Source organism: Mercurialis annua, linkage group LG8, assembly GCF_937616625.2.
Source record: "Mercurialis annua linkage group LG8, ddMerAnnu1.2, whole genome shotgun sequence".
Lineage (NCBI taxonomy): Eukaryota > Viridiplantae > Streptophyta > Magnoliopsida > Malpighiales > Euphorbiaceae > Mercurialis > Mercurialis annua.
Window position 1 is genome coordinate 33,775,088 of NC_065577.1, and position 12,790 is coordinate 33,787,877.

The following is a 12,790-nucleotide window of genomic DNA, read 5'->3' on the forward strand; positions in this document are numbered from 1 at the left end:
CAACTCGGAAGTTAGCACGTAAGCCTTCTAATCTGACCTCAAAATCCTATCATACATATTACAACAATAACTAGAGTGCAACCTTATATCCAATACTACTTCCTTCGAAATACAAAATTATGATACTACAAACCAATCAATCATAACGTAATCATCAATTCAGCACCATCATCACAGAGTATTTGTCTAGCTACATTTCGGTAACAGTTTCAAAATCATTTAAAATACATTTATCCCAAAGTGACTCGCGAGTTTGTTTCAAAATATTTTCCTCAAAACACTTTATTGATAAAATCCATTTTACGTAATTGTGCGCCAGGGTGATGACATCTCTCATCCCCAAAGAGTTGTATCCAACTCTAATCATTTCTATGCACGTGATGCATGTACTATTATGCATGTATTAATTATTAATTTTCTTTTTATTTAGTGAACATACTCAGTGCTCAATGCAATTTCCTATTCGTGACATACAAAAATGCATGTTCATAGTATGTCTGGGCACAATCACGTGATAAAAACATTTCAAATACTTTAGCAAATAAACATTTGAAATCAATTTCTCAATAAACATTTGCTAGACATTACACTCTGTGAGATGTGCACTCGATAGCCTCGAAATATTTCCCAAATTACATACTTGCAACCACCAAATCATATGATACTAACATAACATATCAAAATGACTACACCGCTAAATTTCCTTATGCGAAAATAATTTCCAAATTAACCTCAACCAAACTGAAATTATACTTCAATAAAAACGACACATACCATAATTATCTACGAAACTTACTTTCAGTTTCGGCATCGCGCCGTCCAACATAATATAAGCACCAGTGTGATAATACACCGATATATCTCCTCGGGTCAGAATTTCCAATATCCTTATCTAGGATAATCAGGAACCACCAACCGTTCTAAAGAAATACTTTCCTCATCTTCCATATCAAAACCCAAAGATCTCGACCCATAAACAAAATAATAAAATAAAACATAAGGGCTAAACAAAAGTTCGACTTAAATATCAATACCAATCATCAATGATAAGCCAAAGCAACGCCTATTAGCGACGACCTCATGTGCTATCCGCACAACGAGACAAACAAGATAAAACAACTAACATAGCAAAACTTAACCAATATACGAGACATACTAACACGAACAACACCAACAAGTTATCATTTTCACCTAACCATAAATCACCGAAGCATGCCTCATCCCGCATTTGATCCAAATATCTTTCCATATAACAAATCATAACCATTGAAGGCAACTAACATGTCAGCAGAAGCATTGAGCATGAAACATCCAATTTGATTACTATATAACGACCGACATGGCATATAGAACCCATATAATCTAGTCATATCTCAAATCTCAAAACAAAACATGCCACAACATACTCAGAATCGTTGTAATAAAATCAACATTTGGTATGACATCGATCAAAAGGAAAGCATTTTAAACTCTTTTCAAATCTAAATTAATTCGCAATAGTTTTCGAGTTCTAGTCGAACTCCACAGTTTAAAAATCACTTCTTTAAAAAAAATTATTTACATGAAATAATTGATTAAAATTTCCAAAGTATTTCAATTTAATAAATCCCCGAGTTAGCCGAGTCATTACAACTACCAAGCTCAACTCCCACTTTGGGGTGACCCAAGTCAAACCCACAACAACCAATTATAAAACGTATTCAAAGCATTTATAAATTCGGAAAGAAGCATGTAAATAAAATCTCCATTTTCTTTCAAAAATAGGAGCTCACTTAACCCAAGTATTAAACATCAATTCAAAAACTAAAGTGTGAAAAAGGTAAATCACACAACCATTATGTATACACCTAATTCAGCCAACCACAAAAATACCAAACATATGACCAACGACGCTTCAACGTGGACATACCACATCATGGTAAAAAAAATAACAACAACAATATTAAATCCTCAAAATGGTGAATCATCTCATAAATATTTTTATTTAGAAAATAATCTTTGGTCAATACCAAGCCAACCTAAGATTCTGAAATACGTGAAATTTATTTTACTTTGAAAATAACCAAAAATCATTTTTTTTGAAAGTATTAAAACTAGACTTACCTTCCAATTCTCGTGTCAAAACACCAATCAAATCAAAATTATTTTCTCAATAAAACCAATGCGTGACCAAACAACGCGTAGCCATAAATCATGCTTAAACATTTAACACAAAAAACCTTTGAAAGCAACACAAGGCCAACGCCTAACGTATTCTCTTATGTGTCAACCTATATGGAAACCAATAAATACGGCTAAAGCCAAAGTGTACTCACCAACAAGGAGAGAGCAATCAAATATGCTTGTAATCATTCAAGCATGAAAACAAACAAATAATCACCCAAGGTAAACATCATATAAGGCACAATAGCCAATAAAACATCACCCATAGTAAACACCATATAAGGCACAACAGCCAACCAAAACGTCACCCGAAGTAAACACCATATAAGGTACAACAGCCAACAAAATATTACCCAAAGTATATCTCATATATGGCACAACGGCCAACAAATCACCCAATAATTAAATAATGAACATTCCAAAGTAAAGCATCCGTAACACATAAGACCGACAAACAACACTGCTAAAGGTGAAGGTGGAAAGTTTGAAAACAAATGATGACGTTTCAAAACATCCTAATTCCGCAGTAGATTCTATGACACAACAACAACTTAACATTCCATAAAACAGTAAACACGTAACATGCAAAATGGCCTTGGTTTGAAACCAAAGCTCTGATACCAACTTTGTCACGACCCAATTTCATGATTCGTGATCGGCGCTAGGGTATGGGTATGGTTGTACCAAAACCCGTAGCAAGCCTCGCAGAAATCAAATAAACATTTAAACCTGCAGAAAACTGCTCGGGGGCAACCGAGACTCCAACCTAGGTCTAGCAATTTATAATACAGTTCAAATATAAATAACTTAAATATCTTAAATGTTCAACAACATGCCTTATATATAACAATATCGTAATCCGGAGTAATCATGCCAAATATAAATAATCGAATATATCGATAATTCCAAAGTGTAATATCAGATGTAATAAATAAACTAGTTCTACTGCGGTCTAAGAGTTCGAAAACAGTAACTAGTTAAATAACATAAAAACCTCCGAAGAATCAGAAGAATCGGAGTGGACCAGCTTTCAAATCATAAACTTGGAAAATTTGGGATAACAACGGGGTCAGATATACTGAGATGAGTTCGCAATACTATTTACATTTATTAAGTTTAAAACCCTTAAATCAAAACAGTTTATACTAATATAGTATGATTATGGAAAACAGTATTGAAATGATCCCAACGTAAGTATGACATAGCATACCGATAAACCCAGAGTGGACGGGAACAAATCCTCGTCATATATATATACCAGCGTAAGCAAGACTTTAGTCTGCCGTTTCCCAGAGTACTTACCGGTGCACACATTCTCGATACAAGCCTATCGAGTAGCTCGTTTCAATCCAGATCCATAATCGCTTAAAACAGTTCAAAAGCATTTATAATATTAAAAATAAATTGCGGTACTTAATAAAGCGGTAAATAGCACTACAAACTCACTGCTTGCTTATCCACGTAAATCTTGGCAAACAGCTAACCCTGCGTAGACTCCGAAACACGAGCAGTCGACGGGTCTAAAACAATGTATATGTTAAAATCTGAACAACCCCTAACTCTAAGATTACTAGAAACCATATAGGACTAGCATCTTAACACAACCAAAGATCAACATTCGAAACACAGTAATCCCAAAGCCAAAGTACATACATATCCAACCAATACAATAACTAGTTAAGTTTAGGTGAGTTCTCGTTTTCAAAAAACAATCCAGAGTAATATAATTCAACAACACCTTTTTGAAATCCAACATATCCCAGAGTAGTGTGTTAGCCATATATCAACTATATGCTTAACACAACATGTCGGGCGACACAAGTCTAACCCGACCCAACCAGAGTAAAATCCAAAGTTAAATCCTTTAAAATGAAACCAATGTATTTGAAAACAAGGAACTCACTATAAGCTTAACCAAAATTCAAACCAATACCACAAATAGCAACAATAACCAATAGACTGTCAACACTTGACAATTCCACCCGGAGTTCATATTTCTCAATTAAAACACATTAAGTGTAAATAAACATGACTCCAAAACACATTGAAATGATAAACTCAAATCTGAACTGCACACTTAGATAGCCTTTAAAACCATTGTAAAATAATTCTACCTTAATTGCCATAACAACAATTTGTTATCCAAATAACCCAAGGTAAACAAACATCCTTTATATACTCAAATGATTTCCAGTCATATGTAAATATTCTTAAAACAACGTTTTATTCCAATTAAAACCACCTTTAACATATAATCTAGCCCTAGTCAATTATATCCAATCACCCAAAGTAGGAATTTCCCATTAACAATCTTTTAACCTTCAAAATAACATTTTCAGCTTTTAGTTTAAAGTTCAAAACAGAATTCAATTCCACAACTTAATCCAAGTGATACATTATTTCATTTAAACGATTCCTCCAATCACCCAATGTATTGTTAAACATCTAACAACCTATGATTCATTTACTTTGAAATTTCCAGATTTTTAATAAAGGCTTAAAACAGAATTATAAATCAAGAACGACAGCAACTCCATATAAACCTTCAATCAAACAAGTATTCCAATCATCCAATGTATAGCCAACATCAATAAGTCACAACCAATACACATAGATTATTTCCAGAATTTCAAATCAAAGCAAAACAGAAAATATAAAGCCAAAACACTCAAGTATAGATTCATACAACAATTTAGCAATCTCTACACCATATAAGAAGGGATTAGAACCACATACCTCTTGATTAGACTAAGAACAATAAAACCCAGAAATCAATCAACCCAAATCAGCCTACAACCACACACATATAGGGATATAGGATTTAGAATTGCTAGAATTGAAGAACTAGAGATAAAACCACAAAGGAAAGATTACAAACACTTACCAAGGATTAAAATTGAGAGGAATGTTGTTAGGAATGAGTTAGAATATGACTCCAGCCGTTTTAGGGTTTTAAAAGTCGAAGGAAAAGAGTTTAGGTCGAATAAGGGGCCTTTAAATAGAAAAACAGCGAACTGAACAGTGCAAGTTCGCGCTCGCTAATTAAGTATAGTTCGCACCCGCTAACTTCAATAGCATTAGTTAGCGACCGCTAACTATAGTTCGCGCCCGCGAACTCAATAAAAACACGATCCGACCAACTAGATTTTAGTAAATCCTCCCAGGAACAACATATCCGAACGGCGGCCCGATCCGATGGTGCAATTGGGAGATATGGACATTTTACTAAAGCATGTCATATCAGGAAAACACATAAACACTTATTCGATAAGGCTCAGAACCTAATCAAAACAACACACCGAAGGTTATGAAAACCAAATGATGGTTTCAAGGAACCAAACCACCAAGGACCAACCCGAAACACATCGAAAAAATCATCGGAACAAGCCGGAAAAACAAGGGGTATTACAATTAACATAATTATAAATTACCACTGCTCTAGCCTATAAAAAAGGGGGTTCAATGCCATCGGAGAAAAAAGCAGGGAGAGAAAACAATAACTAAAATACTGTAGGAATTAATACAAAAAAAAAACCTTTTAGTTTTGAGTTTATTTTAAAAGAAAAATAATTGTTCCATTAAAGGGGTCAACAATCAAAAATAACCAAAAACACGAGACAAGCTCTACAAAAATCCCCTCAACCATTTAACTAAAATACTGGAATCATTTACATCTATACTATATATAAAATTCACGGATTGGAAGAGGGGGACATACACATTTACGTTAATATCCATTTCATTCTATAAAATTTAATTATTAATTAAAAACTATTAAGATAATTATTAGAGTTAGAGTACTAACTAAAATAAACTATTATGTTAAGATAATTACCTAATTTACTAATTAAAATATACTACTTTAACTATCTAATAATTACTATCCTAATAATTTTTTAATTATATAGAATTCAAAATAAGATAAACTATCCCGATAAATTACTATTTTAATTATTATTTTATATTTTCTATTAAATTATAATATAATTATAAAATTTGAGTATTAATTTAACATAACAAAATAAACTATTACAAATAAACTATTATTTTAAATTATGTTTGATAATTTAACGAGTAACACTACGAGTCACGTGTGAAACACGTAAAGCAAAAACTAGTATTTTATCCTACCAGTAAAAGGATGACACCTCGCACAAATGACATCTATCTTTTGAAAGAATAAATGCGTGAGGCCTTTTTTTCTTTACAATTAACAACGTCAACCAATAATTTTACACCACATTATCAGCCTAGACAATTTCAAGACTACAAGACTTCTCACCTGGAGCCCTCTCCTACTATAGATTTGGCTACAAGAGAAACTGCAGATGATTGACCCGCCAATTAACCCATTACAATACTCACCAAAGAACCTCATGAGCCGCCGCATGGTCACTGTAAAACCGGAAAACTGGAACTCGACGTTTGAAAGAGTCCTCGAAACCAGCATTTGCTGGAGTCACCTAATGGAGTAGCTACCGACAAGGGATGTTGTAAATAAGCATTTTGTTTCCCTAGTATAGCACAAAACTAGACAAAACAAACGAATGCATAGCACCCGGACCAAAGAAAACTGGTGCATCCAAAGAAGCAATTGAAAATGTACCTTGCACAACAGCATTGGAAGCCTAAGCCTCCTGTGGATTCAACGCAAAAACTCTGGCTTGACTTCTCTCAACTTGCGAAGTTTGACTAGCACCACGTCCTCCACCATTCCTTCCACCTCGGTTACCATGTCCTCTACCATGCTGACCAACAAAAGTACTTCCTTGCCCTGATGTTGCTGGATAAGTAGGCCTTTGTTGATGATAAAACGGATGTGCCACACTAGTTGTTGAACCCTAGGGTCCTGACCTTGGACACTCCCTCGCAAAGAGACCATGTTGGACACAATTGTAATATGCTCCCAAGACAAGATGGCATGCTCCAAAATGCCTCTTGTTACAGTTCCGACAGATAGGAGTTCTCACTTTGGCACCATTAGCAGATCTTGCTCAAATGCCCGGTCCTGATGCATTAGATCAAGCGCCTTGTCTACCCCTCTTGCATTCTCGGTTGTGCTGCGACATGTGGATAATTTCCAGCATATGACTGTGATGGGGCACTTTGAACAGTGCGCACAACGTTGAGGTTAATGTTGTTTATTCGTCTTGCCCCGTGAGTATTTAAGGGCAAGAGTTGTTCGCTGACCTAATTTTGCTTGAGGTTTTAGCTTTTGACGTTATATTAGAATTGGATTGGCTAGCCCAGCACTATGCCATTATGGATTGTCAAAAGAAGATAGTTACGTTTTAATGCGCCTGGAATTGAACTTGTTTCAATCCAAGAAGATAAGTTTAATCTCCTACGAACATCATCTCCGCTATCAAATCATGTCAATTGCTAAGGAAGGGATGTCAAGAATTTTTAGCTGTTGTGAAGGATGTGGAAAAGAAATATGTAGAGGTACAGGATGTACCGGTGGTGTCGGAATATCCAAACGTTTTTCTAGAGGAATTTCTTGGATTACCACCAGATCGAGAGATCGAGTTTTGCATGGAGTTGGCTCTGGATACAAAACCAATATCTGTGCCTCCTTATCGGATGGCACCAACAGAGTTAAAAGAACTTAAAGATCAATTGGAGGAGTTGCTTGATAGTGGTTTCATCATATCGAGTGTTTCACCATGGGGTGCACCGGTGCTGTGTTGTCAAGAAGAAAATGGATCTCTTCGACTCTATATAGACTACAGACAGTTGAACAAGGTGACGATCAATAACCAGTACCTGCTACATAGGATTGACGATTTATTTGATCAATTGCAAGGAGCAAGATGTTTTTCCAAGATTGACTTAAAGTCAGGATATCATCAGTTGAAGATTCGCGATTGTCACGACCCAAAATATTGAGCCGCGACTGGCGCTAGAGAACGAGAGTGGTAGCTCCGGAACCCGTAGCAAGCCTCATTTCACTATTAATTTTTTCGCAAATAATATAAACAAATAACATAACACAACAGAAGCAAATATATAACATATATAAACATTTACACCAACTGTTATGTTAACCTCGCGAGCTCTAGTTACCGTACCCTGTACGAACTGGCCTCGCGGTACTATGTACATCAGTTAGTGTCTCAAAACACCTCACCGGCATCTGGGGCCGTGGATCATATACAAAACACGTAGCCTATCAAAAGCATATAAAACAATGACAGCAGTTAATATATACACTCAAAATGAACTGCTGTCTAGGCTACTACTTTGTCGACACAGGACCACTACTGCAACATTCACAGAAGTCAGAACTACACATACACACCTGACTTCTGGACTTCAAAATTGGCCTCTAGCTAGGTCCACAAACTAAACACCTGAAAGACATCAAAGGTGAGGGGTCAGTATTTGGGAAAATACTGAGTGAGTTGACATTTACTAACGGTATTAATATAAAAACATAGCATCGCATCTCAAGAAAACAATAATATAAAACATATAAATAGGTATTTGATCCATACGAAACTAATATCCTAGCATGCGACACATCTCTCGAATAATCATGTATCATTCAATCCAATCGTACATTTTAAGTTGTGAGTCCAACTCACTGGTGGGCCCAGCCCACTAGATACGGGGACTTCCAGGCTACACCGTAGCCGAGTTCACTCTCGTATCGAATTCATACCATATCATACGTATCCAATCATTTCTCAAATGCAAATACACTAGACTGACTCAATACTGGTGATCACACAGCCTATTGACACCCAATATGTAGCTAGTTTCTCCGGATCGCATACTAGTTCTCGTATATAGAAATTAATAAAACATATAACATTTCAATCAATTACATAATGCGATGCGTGTAAACAGTATATATATCTATATAAAATAACTTTAATATATAATACACGAAAGTAAAGTGCAACTCACAGTGACCGCTATCCAAGTAATGATGTGGTCGATCTGATAGTACGCTCTCGTTAGTCCGCTTCTACTGACCCCACTATTCGCTGACACGTCTGATAAATAATTAACGTTTAATAATTAGACGTGAATCTCGTATTCCTATACGTATAATACTTTTAAGTTTTAGGGTTTAGTTTCATTCTTGTACTTATTTACGTATTCAATAACTTTAGTCGTATAAACGACTTAGCGAATACTATTTCTCATAATTGAGAATCGCTTAACGTCCTTGACGTTTTCTATTATTATTAATTACCTAAAATGCCGAGCTAATCTCGAGATTAATGATTCTCAAAGTCCGAAACTCGTCCTTTAGAGTCAAATACTCAAAAACGTCGAATACCTAGGTCGAATACAGTTCACATATGCGTGGGGGTGAGTCGAGGTGCACGGGCGTGCCCTTCGGTGGGTGCACGATCGTGCAACCAAGTGCACGTTCGTGCACCTCAGGGGTGCACATTCGTGCACCTCTAGTGCACGTTCGTGCACCATGAAGAGTGCACGTTCGTGCACTTCAGGTGCACGTTCGTGCACTTCTAATGCACGTTCGTGCACCCGTGGTGCACGGTCGTGCACCCGTGGTGCATGGTCGTGCACCACGTGCACAGCTCCCCGGAACTCAATTTTCGGGATTTCGCCATAATCCCAACGTGCTAAACATATGTATACTCAAAACCCACAACTCCGTTTTCATTAAAACGCGATAAAAACCTTAAAAACGTCAAAATCCAATCCAAACTCGATCCTAACTCAAAACAGCCTGTTATTTCGAATTTAGCATCAAATTTCAAGAACTTTACCTCGAAACGAAGCTTAGGATCGATAGAGGACAAGATTCTGAAGAGATTGCCGCTTGAATCGCTTGAATCGGACGTCGAACAAAGAAACGGCGGCGAAACGACGGTATCGCTCGATGGTTCTCGCTTTCTCTCGACTCTTCTTCTTCTGATTATGTTTCATAATCAAAACCTTATATATTAAGGTAAAAATTCCACTTTGATCCCTTATTTCTTTACTTGTTACAATTTATCTTTTAAACTTTTCTTTCGTACGATTTAGTACATAGTTAAATCAATTAATTCTTTTATTATAACTTATGCGTATTATCTATACCCAATAAATAATACGAAACTCGATATTAATACTTTCCCGTCAAAACCTGCAAATTTCCTTTTTCGACACAAGGTGGCTAAATTACCACTTTGGTCCATGTACCTTATTTTGGACTTTTCTTGACATTTTTCCTTTTAACTCCAATTATAACTTTATAATTGAAATATAACATTCTTTTCCGCGTAACTAATTTCCCAAAACCGACCTACTTGAAATTTATGCATCTTAATTTTATCGGAAACCTTCCCGATTTCGCCACTCTGGCGAGTCCAAATTGGACACGTGGTCCAATTAAATAATTAAACATTTTGGGGTATTACATTCTTCCCCCCTTATAAAAATTCGTCCTTGAATTTTCATAAAACTTGTTGGAATCTTAAAATTGTTCTTATACTTTCTTCAGTATTCATTAGTACGTTTTTAATTGCAGCTTTTTCTCTTACATAACTCGTAGCTTCAAACGTATCTTTGATATCGCAATCCTTGCGTCATTACCACTTAGTTGTCACTAACCATCGTCTAACGTCCTTTCGATTCATCATTCCTTTCTTAGTAGTCATCGAGTTACTACTCATCTCTTTTATACGTGAATAGTCACGACGTGTAGACTACATTCTTAATGACGTACTTACTTTGTTTTGACCTCTATAAGTATCTTCTCTAGGCGAAAATCTTTAATTCCTATTTCTCTTTTCAATCATTCACCACCTAGTTCCTTTTTCAATTAGTTCCTTTCAGACTACATTTCATCTATCTTAATCGTTGTGTCTTAGCAAGCCGAATCTGATACATCTTCTACTATCTTCACTTTAATCTTTCCTTTGCTCCTTTAAGCTATCGTGAACTTCACGTCGTTCTGTTGATCGTGATCCTTCATCCTTTACTATTGTCTTAAACGTTTCAATTCACGTTACTTTTAATCGTATGGCTTGTACAGTTGCCTTTGTTACTAATACTATTCGTATTTTTATCCTTTTCACTTCCCTCTCATTACCCTTTTGAGGTACGTCTCGATTCTTTTATTGACTTTCCAGTCAAAGCTGTCTTACCTTTGCGTTACCGTTCCTTTTTCATGATGATCTCATAAGAATCTTACATGTTTCTTTAACATTTAACTATTTCAAGAATCCTTATCGTTAGTTAGCCTTCGCTTAACTTCATCTTTACCTTTAATCTTTAACAGATTCAGTAGATCCTTAATAACTTATTTACTTTCTTTATCGTTATTCCTCCTTACTGTATAAACAACTTTCTCTTGTATCTTATACTTCTTCTTCTTACTTTCAAATAATTTTACGACTTTATTCTCACTTTTCAAGGTGTCGTCTTTGTACTAGTCATGATCATTTCTTAGTTTATCCTTATTCTATCTCACATCTTCTTCTTGAAGTGTTCTCGATCACTCTTAGCATTTAGATCATACTTGACTTTGCAACTTCCAAAATTAGGGAATAGTTTCGATTTTTGTTGTCCTACACTCCTTATGCTTCTTTAGCACTTATAACATGGATCTAATTGTCTTAAATACCTTGATCTCTTTATACTAATACCACCTCTCGTTCTTATGACATTGTGACTTCTTAGATACAGTTCACTCCTATTTGTCCAATAGCAATGAAGTATCATCTTATCCTTTACTTATTGTATTCGCTACGTCTTTCCTTCGTTTATAATAGCTCCATTATTGCTGTTCTATTCTGATAATCTTTCTGACGTATCTCTAGAACTTTCCACTTCTCTATTCATCTTACTAACTTAAGGTTATATGAGTCCCTTCATTATACTTTCTTTCATCTTATCCACAATTCTTACATTTACTGACACGTATGCCTATACGTGTGTTCTTCTCCTTATACTAGAGTTTCATAACTTAGCTTTTCTCCTTTATGCTGATGCAATCTATAGCTCTTAATGCTGATATTAATGACTTCACTTAATATCGGTCAATTAGCGTCATTATCTCTCTTGATCTATCTAATCTTAAACCTTCACTTTTTACTGGAATATCTTCTTTATCGTCTGTATCCTTTTTCTTTCTACTTCTGTACTTTCTAATACTGACATCCATAAGGTTACATATCCTTAAAATATCTCTCGATATTCCTCATTCATATTATCGTCTTTTCGTCCTTCATACTTCCAATTTTTCTTTTCCAATATAATTTTCGATCGTCAGGCTACCTATCCAAACATAAGAACAATCGTTATATTCTTCATCCTTGCGTACTCGTACGTTTCTTTCGTCTAACATAATTCTCTGTCATTTCATTCTTTATTCTATCATGAGAATAAATACTGTATCCTCAAACATTGCCAGCGCATCGCATCCTAACTGCGTATGCTCTCTGGCGATAACTCCTTATTCGCATTCTCCTTTAGCTTCACTAGCTTTACTGTAATTAATCGTTAACATGGCTTTATTCTGTTATTGAGGTTTGTTTTACAAGTCTTATTCTTACTTATTAAGAATCTTTTATTATTCGTCGCAGAGTTTCACATCTGAGTTCACTTACTCAACAAATGATTTCAAAACATTCTTTGGCTAGCTAGCACTTTAAATTATTTT